The sequence below is a fragment of the Haemaphysalis longicornis genome, unplaced genomic scaffold (assembly GCF_048455015.1).
Source record: "Haemaphysalis longicornis isolate Haplotype H1 unplaced genomic scaffold, Haemaphysalis longicornis Haplotype H1 scaffold_13, whole genome shotgun sequence".
In the NCBI taxonomy this organism is placed as follows: Eukaryota; Metazoa; Arthropoda; class Arachnida; order Ixodida; family Ixodidae; genus Haemaphysalis; species Haemaphysalis longicornis.
The window spans coordinates 49,834,540-49,847,019 of NW_027526233.1; the positions used below are offsets into that span (position 1 = coordinate 49,834,540).

A 12,480-nucleotide genomic window follows, 5' to 3' on the forward strand; every position below is an offset into this window, starting at 1 on the left:
ATGGCGGAGAGGGTGGCTATGGGCAGCACTGAAGGCCAAGTTTATTACATGCGGCATCACGCAGTCATCAGGGAGGAGCGGACGACAAAAAATCGCGTTGTCTTTGACGTATCGGCGTACGGACGTGGTCATGCATCTCTAAACGAAAGCCTATACAGCGGTCCCAACCTGAATTCGAACGCACCGTGTAGCTTTGGTGGCAGACATAGAAAAGACTTTTTTGCAAATCGCCATTCAGAAATGTGACAGAGACGCTCTGCGTTACCTCTAGTTCGAGTGAGCGCCTGTTCCAAACGAACCCATTCCGAGAGTAACGAAGTCGTGAATGAAACGGGTGCCGTTTGGTACAACTTCAAGTCCGTTCTTACTTGCGGCCCAAGTTAACTACCACCTCCACAAAATGTCATCGAAGTTTCCAGACACTGTTTCTCGGTTATAAGGCTGCATTTACGGGGATGACATTTTCATTGGAGCCGAAAGCATTTCCGAGGCACTGAAACTTTCCACCAAAGCTACAACTGTTTTTGCAACCGCTTCAATGAAATTGCACAAGTGGGCATCAAATAACAAAACCGTCCTCGAAAGCCATAACTTTCAATAGTTTGAGCAACCCAAATGTGTTGGGACGTGTTCGGAAGGAACACTTTTTAAAATCCTCTGCGCGAGAGTGTTGTGTTGTGCTTATCGTAATTTCTTGGGGACACAAAAAACTGAGTTCGCATATTTTAAACTTTCTCGATCTCATTTTTCGGCCAATATATTAAACTAATGCCTTCATTATTTCGTGGATAACAATAATGTGTTGTGTTGTGGAAAGTTGCTTGCTCTTTAGAATAGCAGTAACCACTGACAAAGAAGAAAATGAGGCCATTTCTCCGCTCAAAGTGGGTTTTTCTGTTGTACCCATGTCGCACTCAACTTCAAGGGCCACAATCTAGGGCCGTCTTGCTCTTGAAATGGCACACGTAACCAAACGAATGTCAATGAAACGTAATGTTCCCTTTATTAAACTGGCAACTGTACGACTGTACCGCGCACACCAAAACAGATGGCCGGCGAATAGCTGCAACCCCTGATGAACCAGGCTGTATTTTTATTTTTTTCAATACTGCAATTCCCCTTCGGAAACCATAACAGGTGGGCGTACAGATTTTACATGCAGGTGGAGCATAAATAAATATCAGCACTGAAAGCACACGTAGGAATGTCGTGAAATTACAGCCATCACAAAGTATAGTAGCTAAAATGTACAGAATTTGCTATAAATATATATACGAAGAATTCTGAGCTGAAATTTTTACAACACATTTGTAACCCTTAAAACCGTTACACATTTAAAGAAGATATATATTCAAATCACTTTTCAGCAGCACACAACACAAAGAAACCAACAGAGAGGAGGAGGAGAAATATATTTTTACGCCACGCGCGCTATTGCTGCTGTTAAAGGGACACTGAAGTGAATTTGTCAAGCTCCCGCTTTTGCTTGCACTGCGTAGACTGGCTCAAATTAGCACACTTTTCATCGTTTATCCGGTTGACAAATCGGTAATTATTTTACAAAGCGCGAAAGAAGAAAAACTTCCATGCGCGGTTTGCGGCGGCCGCACCAACTAAGGCTGTGACGTTGGGAGGAGGGGTTCCGTGATTGGACGATGCCCAAGGTTAGCAATCACACAAGTTTCGGTTTCGGTTCTGTAAAACACAACCAATGGCGTTGTTGGATGGGCATTCTCAATATCTCAGTAATCATCGTACCGCGCTTCTGCCATGTTGTCGGCTGTAAAATGCACAAGATAAGCCTCCCAGGACGGCTTGTAGACTCGTAGCATTCACTAGCCGAGACCTACGCAGTGCATGAACGCCCTCCGCGTACCCGCAGACGCCCAAATGTCATGCGCTTTTCCCCCATATTTGGAGCTTGCCTCCCCCATGCCTGTATCGTAAAAAGCGTGTTCGCACCAGGCCAAGGGTCTGTTCATTCTGGCCTGTGCCCTCTGCCTGAAAACAGTCGGTGCTTATGGCAACAGCACGCCAACGAGAACTCGCTAGCGCGCCAGTGCCAGCCTGCGCGCGTTTTGTGAACTAGTTCGTGTAGCCATGAACGTTGCGGGCCAAAAAAAGGTGAACTCAATATAGAAAACATCGGCGAAAAACAAAAAAAGTTGACTTAGAAAAAAAAAAAAAGCACGTACCCGCGGGGATTCGAACTCGTGACTTGCAAAATACTTGTAGTGGCATATCTAGCGCCCTTAAACTACTCGACCACGGAGCGGGACCCGAAGGCCTCGCTAATATAGGGTATATATTGTACAACCGGTTTACACTTTTATTTAGTTTTGGCATTTCAAGCAGCTTAGGTGACTATTTGTTGTACTGCGATCGTGCAGTAAGCGTCGCCTGAGTTTCCACAGTAGCTCACGTCTAGCAATTGCATTTCGTAGACGAAAAAGCGTTCGCAGATGCGTAGTCGTGCTGCTGACCGCTGTGCTTGTTCGCCCAGCGCAAAAAAGTGCTTCCCGCGCCCTAGTTTTACGCTGTACGGTAAAAATATCAGTTGATTTTATTGCCTTAGTACCTATATTGACTTCGCTGACTCTTCTCGCACCTTCAAGAGGCCTTATATTTTCCTACTGGCGTACCAGTCAGCGAAGCGTCGCATGTGCGCTTGTGTGAAGCGACCTTGACTTGGAGCTAGATACAGTGTACAAACAAACCAAGTAAAGAAAGGCACATTCTTCCATTCACAAACGTGTCCTGGCTTCGTTTCAACTAAGCGAACGAATTGCGACCAAGCAATTTTTTTTTAACCTCCTTGATTGCGACGACCCGCCGGCGGCCGGCGGACGAAACGCTGGGCCGACTGACTCTGTCGGCCGGGGAGCCGTGCAGTAGCGCAGCCGTGGCGCAGCCAATTGCCAGCTCATCCCCTCCTGACGTCACACGAAAACCCCACAGAAAATGGGCGAGCGTAAAGAGAGGAGGACAGCATTTTCGAATTAGTTTTTCTACTAAATAAAATCGCGTAAACGCGCCTAGAGTGGTCGAAACATGGCCTGGGGACTCCGGACTACAATTTGCACTAGTAATCCCGCAATGTTTACATATCACTTCAGTGTCCCTTTAAGGCAACCGCCCGGGGGGGAGCGAGAGAGGGAGGCGGGGTTCTCTAGTACGGGATGCCCTTGCCTTGGCTGGCAGTACAGGCCCTCTTCACCAGTATACGCTGGGTCCCAGGTTCTGGACTTTTCAGGCAGGCCACCTACTGCTCGTAAGAGGGTGAAGGGCTGGAGGTAGGCCTGGGGTTTGTCCGCACTCACATACTTGGTGATATAGCGTGCCCGGCAAGGGACAGAAATTGCAGGAGGCCGGGTATATGGTGGGGTAGATCGAGTGAAGAAGGGTGCGATGGGGATAGGAGTTTGTATCCTTCTCAGGCTGGTGGCTTCTTGTCTGGATAACTGGGGATGTGGAACAGGGAATATTCATCTGCCTTGGCGACAGTGGGCTAAAATGCTCCATATTTGACAAGCGGTTCTGTTTTGGGAGCAGCAGGCGATGTTCGTCCCTCGTAGATAATGGCCCGGTGTACGTGCCGCGCGGGCAGCAGAATGGGCCGCCTCATTAGCGGCGAGGGTTGTGTGTCCGGTACCCAGACGATTTCTATTTCAGGTAGGTGACCCTTGGTTATGAGGATGCGGATGGCTGTTTTGGAGATGCGTCCCCGTAGATAGCTGCGACACGCTGCTTGCGAATCCGTAAGCACTGTGATTGCGTCCTGGCTAGTCGTTGCGGCTAGAGCAATAGCCACTTCCTCTGCGCTTTCCGTCTGTGTTGTACGGACGGTGAGGCAGGTCATTTCTTGCTATATTGAAGTGGTGGTTCATACTGCGTGCGCTTGTCGCTGCAGATAAGGAGGGGCGTCAGTGTACCCTGTGGTCGGGTTTCGCCCATACTTTATGTCCATGGCCTTGGCTCGTGTGATTCGGCCAGCTTGATTGTAAATTGGGTGCATGTGGCGTGGTAGAGGCCTTACCCTGATGTTCTGTCGAATACGTTGGGGAATCCTAACCTTGTTGTCTTGTATTGGCGGTGTTTTATAGTGCAATCTTCTTAGAATCGTGCGTGCTGTTGGCGATTTTTGAGGCGTTCTATTTGAGAGGTATGATGGGTTTCCTCTATATCTTCCGTGGTATTGTGTAATCCAAGTTGAAGCAATTTCTTTGTCGATGCCTTGCAGGGCAGTCCTATGGCTGTCTTATAGGCTTGGGGGATAAAGATATTCAATCTTTCCTTCTCATTCTTTTTGAGAGCCAAGTACAGCGCACCGTACGCTATCCGTCTGACTTGTATTGCCGGCACCATGCGCAATGTGTCCGACTCTTGCAATCCAAATTGGCAATTTGATACGCGGTGTATTAAGTGAGCCAATTGACTGAGCGTCCTTTGTAGTGGGGCTAGGGTGTGGAGGCCTGATCCATTTTGGGGGATTCTAAGTCCGAAAATGCACAGATGGGATACCCGTGGGACTGGTTTTCCTGCTATGTATATTTCCGGATACGGAATGCACAGCTTCCTTCGTTGAGCCATCCCACAACTGAGAGCAAGGAGTGCTGACTTTTCTGGTCTACATTCGGGGCCTCTAGCCCGCAGATAAAGATGCGCTTCTTCTATGGCTGTTTGCAAAGCAGCTTGCTGCTCACCTGTAGATCCTGTTGAGGTCCAGAGGGTGAGGTCATGTGCATGCCGGAGATGCGGGATATCTTCCAGAAGAGGGGGACGTATGCTGGAATGTTTCCCGTGCCGCTGAAAGTGCGCTCCTTCATGACGCGCCGATGTACCGTGCCTGGCGCATGTATGGAACCACGTGTCTCTGACGTCACAGTTGCCACTTCAACCGCTTCGAAAAAAACGACGCGACTGTCGCCTCCTTTCTTTCGCCGATCACGCACTGATAGCGGCGGGCGCCGCTACGACATGGTGTTCAGAAGTTATGTGATCCCCCCACCATTAACGCCATCCGAAAAAAAGAGCCATCGAGACGTCGGCACAAAAAGTGACTGCAATGGGAACCACAACCCCCGCACCACCGCCACCCCAGCCGGGCCTTCAGCAGCCACCACGCTGGACTTTGACACTACCTCGGATTGGCCGGCATGGATACAAGACTTCGACGGCTATGGATATGCGTCCGGCCTGAATGAGCGCTCCGAGGAGGCGCAAGTACACACTCTGCTCTACACCATGTGGCAGCAAGCAAGGGGCATCTTCGCTACCTTTGACCTTTCTGTACAAGATTCGAAGAAGTTTGAGCTGGTCAAGGAGACCAACGTGAAGGAGACCAACGTCGTCTACGAGAGCGCTTGCTTTCACAAGCGGCACCAGATGCCAGGCGACTCCTTTGACCAGTTTATGACGGCTCTACACATCTTGGCGGAAAAATACGACTCCGGAGAATTCAAGCAGCGCCTCATTAGAGACAGGTTCGTCGTGGCCCTGCCGGACGAACCACTTTCCGAGTCGCTCCAAATGGATCCGAAGCTGTCTCTCGCGGCAGCTCTGGCGAAGGTCCGCCTGAAAGAAACAGTTCAGCAGCAACAAGCCGAGCTTCGCAACTTCAACGAGGTTCACGCACCACTCCGTGCAAGCCATGTGACGACGTCAACGTCGACGCAGTGGCCCGCTGCCGAAAACCGCACCGCAGCGACGAACCCCGTCCTAGGTCTCCAGCTCGTTCCGAGGGACAGTGCATCTTCTGCAGCGGCCACAACCACCCAAGGATAGAATGCCCAGCCAGGACGCATAAGTGCTTCAACTGCGGCGTAAAGAAATATTTTGGCAAGGTGTGCCTCAAATGGACTTCTCCAGGCTACCAACAAAAGGTACGGGTGTAGTCTGTACAAAAGGACACTGGGGAAATTTTTCTAGGCGAGGTCGAAGCGCCTGGGGCCAAGGCGCGTTACGTTCAGGTATTGGTTAACGCAGTGCCTGTTTTCGCAAAGGTTGACTCAGGAGCAGAGGTGTCCGTGATTCCAGCATCGTTTCCTGGACTTCCCACGAGGTGAGAAAAGGCTGACGAGATCTTGACAGGCGCTAGTGGTGACCGATTAAATGTTCCGGGCAAGTTTCAGGCAGACATAATTTGGAAGGGACAAACTTCTCGCCAAACATGTTATGTCGTCAGTCCTTTGCGTCATGTGCTTCTGGGTTTTCCAGCTCTCGAAGCATTAAGAGTTATTAAGTTCGCTGAGTCTGTCGCTCAGAAAAACTCTGACTACGACGTTTTGTTCCCTCAGGTTTTTGACAACGTTGGCACTATGCCCGGGGAATATACAATCAGGCTCATACCGGACGCAGTCCTATTTGCAATAAACGCACCGCGCAGGATTCGTATACAGCTTCAGGAACCGGTGAAACGGGAGCAGATAAAACGAAACAAATGGGCGTAATTCGGCCAATCGAAGAGCCAACTGAATGGTGTGCCGGCATTGTACCCGTTCAAAAGCCCTCGGGAGACGTAAGGATCTGTGTCGACCTTACGCAGTTGAACAAGTTCGTCTTGAGAGAAAGGTATACGTTGCCTACTGTAGACCAAGCACTAGGCTCACTTGCCGGTGCAAAATGGTTTTCCAAGCTACACGCAAATTCCGGCTTCCACCAGGTCAGACTTAGCAAGGCCTCAGAACAGTGACCGCGTTCATTACGCCGTTCGGGTGGTACTGTTTCACTCGGTTGCCGTGCGGAATTACTTCAGCCCCAGAGTATTTTTCAGAGGAGAATGTCGGAAATTCTGGCTGGCTTTCGAGGCGTCGTTAACCTGATGGACGATATCCTCATATTTGGCGACAGCAAAGAGCAACATGACTCTACGCTTTTGAATGTCTTAGCTAAGTTGACCCAGTCTAACGTACCGCTAAACAAAGCAAATTGTGTATTTGGGGCACGAAACAAGAGCTTTTCAGGGCACTTTCTAAGTGAGGCAGGCGTAAAGCCGGATCCGGACAAACTCAGAGCCATTAAAGAGCTGAAGCCAACCGCGGATATTTCAGAAATGCGCATTGTTCTGGGCAAGGCCAATCACCTAGGCCGTTTTTTGCCGAACTAAGTGCGAACCACTGCCCCACTACGGGCGCGTTTGCAGAAAGAGACTGATTGTCTCTGTGATCCAGCTCAAAAAAAAACGCCTTTCAATAGCTTGAAAGCTCTTATCTGCTCGGCAAAGTGTATGGCCATTTACGATCCACGACTTCCCACGATTCTTACGGCGGACGCCTCCTCGTTTGGTCTAGGTGCCGTTATTTTAAGTGCGAAGCACTTCTTAGTCGGGCCTACTCCTGCTTCCACCGCCGTTCTCCGTCCGCAGCCTAGCAACGGAGCTAGCTACCGTGCCTAGCAACGGCGCCGGATTTCCGACGCGTGAGGGCGCTCGCATAGCGCCTCCGCTCCCCCCTCGCCTACTCTCCTAAAGCCCCTTTACTACTCTCCAGCTCGCAACACCATCTCTCGGCGCGCCAGCCAGGCCACTACACTATATATAAAAAAACAACACCCGGCGCCAGGTTTCGATCCGAGTACTTTGCGACCGCAGCGCGACGCTCTACCGACTAAGCCACGGACGCGACGCTGATATCAGTGTTAGTAACGCGCGTTATATCTTTAACGCATTCAAACTACGTCGTCAGCGGCGTGCGTTGGCGACTCAGCGGCGTTATAGCGGCTTGATAACTGCGTGTGCAACAACCCTTAACTGTCCACTTTAGCGACCACAAGGCGGTCGTAATGACCGTCACATACAACGACAACACAAACAAGTGCTGAAATAAATACTGTCGTTTCACTTTACTTTTCGTGTGTGTGTGTGCGTGCGTGATTACATTCCCTCTCGAACATCTCTCGAACATCACGTTAATTCACCAAGATTTCCGCAGAGGGACAAACGAGGCGTGTTAAGCCGAACGTGATCACGAGGGGGTGTTAATGTAACTAACGGGCAAAATGCCACCAAACTTCAACAAACTCCCCCTCATAGCATCACCCCGTGCTTCGCACTTCCTCATACTCCCCTTCGGGGAAATGCGGGGGCATTTTTTTCAAATACAACGTAATGGAGAGCGCCGCCGCGCGATAGCGTTCGCTTCAAGGTCACTGACCAAACCCGAGCAGCGCTATGCGCAAGTCGAAAAGTAGGCACTAGCGTTAACATGGGCTGCCGAAAGATTCGACGAATACATACGAGGTATCGATACGAGATGTTGACGCCAAGGGTGCAGCGCTTCAGAATGCTGATGATGCGATATCAGTTCCAAATTGTGTACGTTCCCTGTAAAAGCTTGATAACGGCGGTCGCTCTTTCACGAGCGCCGATGGAAGCAGATAAACTCGCCGGTGAACTGACTGTCTCGGAAGTGTCGTCATTTGTTTAATCTTGTGTTCAAGGGCTTCAAACGGGTGATAATTTTGTAAACAAAGTGCGCGGTGCTCAAAATACTGACGTTGCTTGTCAAGACTTGCTGAGGTTGTGCCGCCGAGGCTGGCCACAAAAACGAAAACTTCCTTGCTACCTAGTTTCGCACTGGCAGGAACGGGCACTACTTTCCGAATGCAATGGCATGTTGCTAAAGGGGTCTAGATTGGTAGTACCTCAGAGCCTAAGAAAAGTACTAACAAAGCTACATGATGGGCATCAGGGCATCACAAAGACAAAAGCATTGGCAAAAGAATTAGTCTGGTGGCAAGGCCTCGGCGAACAACTCGCACGGCAAGTGAAAGTATGTGTTACTTGTGCGCGCTTCGTCACCCAGAGCTGTGAGCCTCTGATCTAAACATTAAAGTCAAGTTTCGCGTAGGAACGAGTTGGCGTCAACATGTGTTTCATTAATAGCTGTCATTTCTTGTCCTGGTCGACTACCTGTCACGGTATCCGGAAGTATCCCTCCTTCACTCAACAAAAACTGGTGCGGTAATAGAAAGGCTAAAAAGCATTTTTGCACATCATGGCATTCCGGGGACCGTGGTGACGGATAACGGACCACAGTTTTCTTGTACAGAGTTTGGGAAGCTTCCCCATTATTACGGCTTTGGTCACGTCACTACAAGCCCTAGGTACCCTCAGGCTAATTGGGAAATAGAACGCATGGTGCAAACGATTAAGCGCCTGATACTCAAATCTAAGGACCCATACCTGGCTCTGCTTGCCTACAGGGCAACCCCAGGTATCCTCGGCTCTAGCCAAGCGGAAATCCTCATGGGGCGGCGTCTTCGGACAAGGGTTCCAATGGCACGACAACTGCGTGATCCGGTGCAGTCCCCGCTGCTTGCTCTTGCGGCCAGAGACACCGCCAACAAGAAGTTGCAAGCACAGCACTACAACAAACGCCACCGAGCCAGGGAATTGTATAAACTAACACCAGGTGATTGTCTGTGGGTAACGGACATAAACCCAGACGAACGGTGCTAGCGACAGCCGCTACTTCACGTTCCTACATAATACAAACGGAGGAAGGGGTAACGCTGCGACGTAACAGACGAAGGCTGAACCGCTTGCCACAACAAGGGAAGCGTGAAGGCAGCTACGCGTTTCCAACCGAAAGCGAGTCAGCCGAATTGGTTTCGACTGAAAGGGAGCCAGCCACCACATCAACTTCAGCATCAGTGCCTCCAGATTCAGAGGCTTGGATTTCAACGTCCATACCTTCCGCTTCAGTGACTGTAACCAGGTCTGGTGGAGTAGTTAAGCGACCAGTTCGCTACGGTATTGATGAATGAGGTTTCGTACATGGTTCCTCACGACTAAGTGTTCTTGATTTTGGTCATGTGTGTATGTTCTAAATGCCACGCGCAAAAAAAACGCTCTTCTATTGTGAAAAAGGAGGGATGTGCCTGAATGTTTCCCGCGCCTCTGAACGTGCGCTTCAGCATGACGCACCGATCTACCGTACCTGGCGCATGTATGAAAATACGTGTCTCTGACGTCACAGTTGCTACTTAAACCGCTGCGAAATAAACGGCGGTGCGTTTTCTTGCTTGCCTATCACCTGGACTGCCGTTTCCTCCTTTCTTTCGGCGATAACGGACTGATAGCGGCGGTTGCCGCTACGACAGGAAGGCCCTTAATCGCTATGGTAAAAAGAAGCGGCGATATTACAGATCCTTGAGGGGTGACCTTGGGAATTGTCCTGAATCTCATCCAGTGAAGGTGACAGATTCCTATTGTTGCTGTGCGCCCGGTCAGGACGTCTGCGATGTAGTCGTACATTCGTTACCCGCAGTTGATAGAAATTAGTCCTTAAAGGATGGTTTGGTGGCTGATATTATCAAAGGCGCCATTGAAGTCCATGGTAAGGATGCACCTCTTGTGTGAATTAGAAAGCCGGTCAATGATATCTTCCTTCAACTGCAAAAGGATGTCATGTGTGGACAAGTGGGGGCGGAACCCGTATATAGTGTTGGTGAAGGGCCCACTATCATCGATATAGGGGGAGAGGTGATTTTCAACCATATGTTCTAGTACCTTTCCAACATAAGAAGTGAGTAAAATAGGTCGCAGGTTAGCAGGGGTTAGCGGTTTTTCAGGTTCCGGTATCAAGGTAATATCTGCATGTTTCCACTGAGGAGAGATATTGCCGGTTGTCCAATGTTCATTAATGTCGTCTAGAAGGGTCTTTAACCGCTGCTTCAATTTCCACTAGGGTGAAAGGGCTGTCCATTTCAGGGTTTGGAGCACCGGTGTATGGCGGAAGAGGGGACGGGGTCGGATTAGCTACGTCTTGCCATGGTTTCTTGATTTCTTCGAGGAGATCTTCCTCCGTGCCGTCGTAGTTGTGGATAAGACGTTTTAGTTGTTGGGCTGTGACTGATTTACTTTTCTTAGTTCCCATTAGGCATCGAAGGAGATGCCACGTGGTCGGGTGCCGAGTGTGCCTTGCAGTTTCGCGGAGAAATCAGACCAATTTTCTTGACGCTGCAAGTATGTAGGCCAGTTGTTCGGTGGTCGTTACAGGGTCTAGTCCATGGATGACACCCCGCACCGTACCCGGAAAATGTTTTAAATACGGCTGGAGATTGTAGGTGGCGGCACCCAGAATGATGGACGTGACCTTGCATAGCCCGGCAGCACACTCCTCGTTGGGGGTACTGGTGACAAAGAGGTTTTGAATAGCTTGCACCTGCACGGTTACCTGTCGGTTAAATGCTCTCTCTGGTATTTTGCTTGCCAGCTGTACCCCTGCCGAGATTTGGCGGTCGCTCCAGGATGCCAGGCATAGCCCGTCTCGTGGTCGATAGATGACTTTAAAGTCAAATTCTGGGAAACTTGGGGCAAGCGGAACTCGAGAACCATTCTTGGTGCTGGTTCCATGATCAGTGAGTAGGCCTGCTGCTTCACTTGGCGTCGTTTGGCTAACATTTCTTGCCACGGTCGGGGATGGTGGATTGTTCGTCCTCTAAGTTCGTCGTACTACATTGCAGTGTCATGACATTTTGGCTCCGTCATCGGTGGAAACTGATCGCGAGCCGGCCTTCCCGCCACGCCAGCTGCGGCCCCCGCCGTCGTGGCACAAGGCCTGTGAGTGTGGTAGCCCCAGTCTGCAGATGGCGATTCCCGGCTACTGGATGGCCCGATGTCGCTGAGACGTGTGGTAAACTGTAGGGCGTGACCTTAGAAAGCTGTTTGTACTGATCACAATGGCAAAGACACGCCGAAAAGGCAAAAAATGTCCGGCAAGGCAAGAGCTCATACGAGCTCATGCTCACTGTGGTTCTGCTTCGTCGTCTTCAACAAACAGAGAAAGAAGAGAAAGTACTCACGAAATTTAGTGGTAGACAGGGCAATAAAAGCAAACTTGCACACACTCCAGTTAGCACTCTAGTGAGTGTATAAGCGCGTGTTAACCTTTTAGCTCTATAGTCGATACCAGGTATTGGTTGTTCTTCCAAAACACCGTTCACTTAGGTTCTCAGGTCCCACGGCTAACACTCATGTGCAGTATATTTAAGTGCAGATAGAGGCCTCCGTCAAGATATCTGTGTCTTTTCAATGCATATAATGAAATTCACTAGGATAAAGTTATCACGACGACAATAATGATACTGATAATTATTTGTAAATTTGTTCGCAACTTCCACCTAAGTGTTCTCTCATTTAACTGCAGGTTAACTAGTAAACTTCCCGGAGAGTTCGGAAAGCGCACGTGAGACGCATGTAATAAGAGTCTGAAGGCTGGGAATAATTTGAGAACTAAGGCGGACGTATTCCAACACACATTGCTCTTTATTACTACTGGGCCCTAAACACACAATAGGAATTCCCCTGTTTTTCAATGATTGTAAATATTAGCGGAACTATTTTCTCACGGCGTCTGAGCGATTTCCTTTCTACAAAATTGCAAATATCTTACGAAAAGATCTGATCTTCTAATGCCAGCGAAATCATAGCGCTTCTGTGATTTGAGCCAGAAGAATCGCATTTACAAAACTACTGTC

The 12,480-nt window shown here is 49.6% G+C and overlaps 1 pseudogene; it reads left to right on the forward strand.

Moving 5' to 3' along the window:
• Positions 1-5,244: 5,244 nt before the first annotated feature.
• LOC144163822 (uncharacterized) lies at positions 5,245-6,065 on the forward strand (annotated as a pseudogene).
• The last annotated feature ends 6,415 nt before the right edge of the window (positions 6,066-12,480 follow it).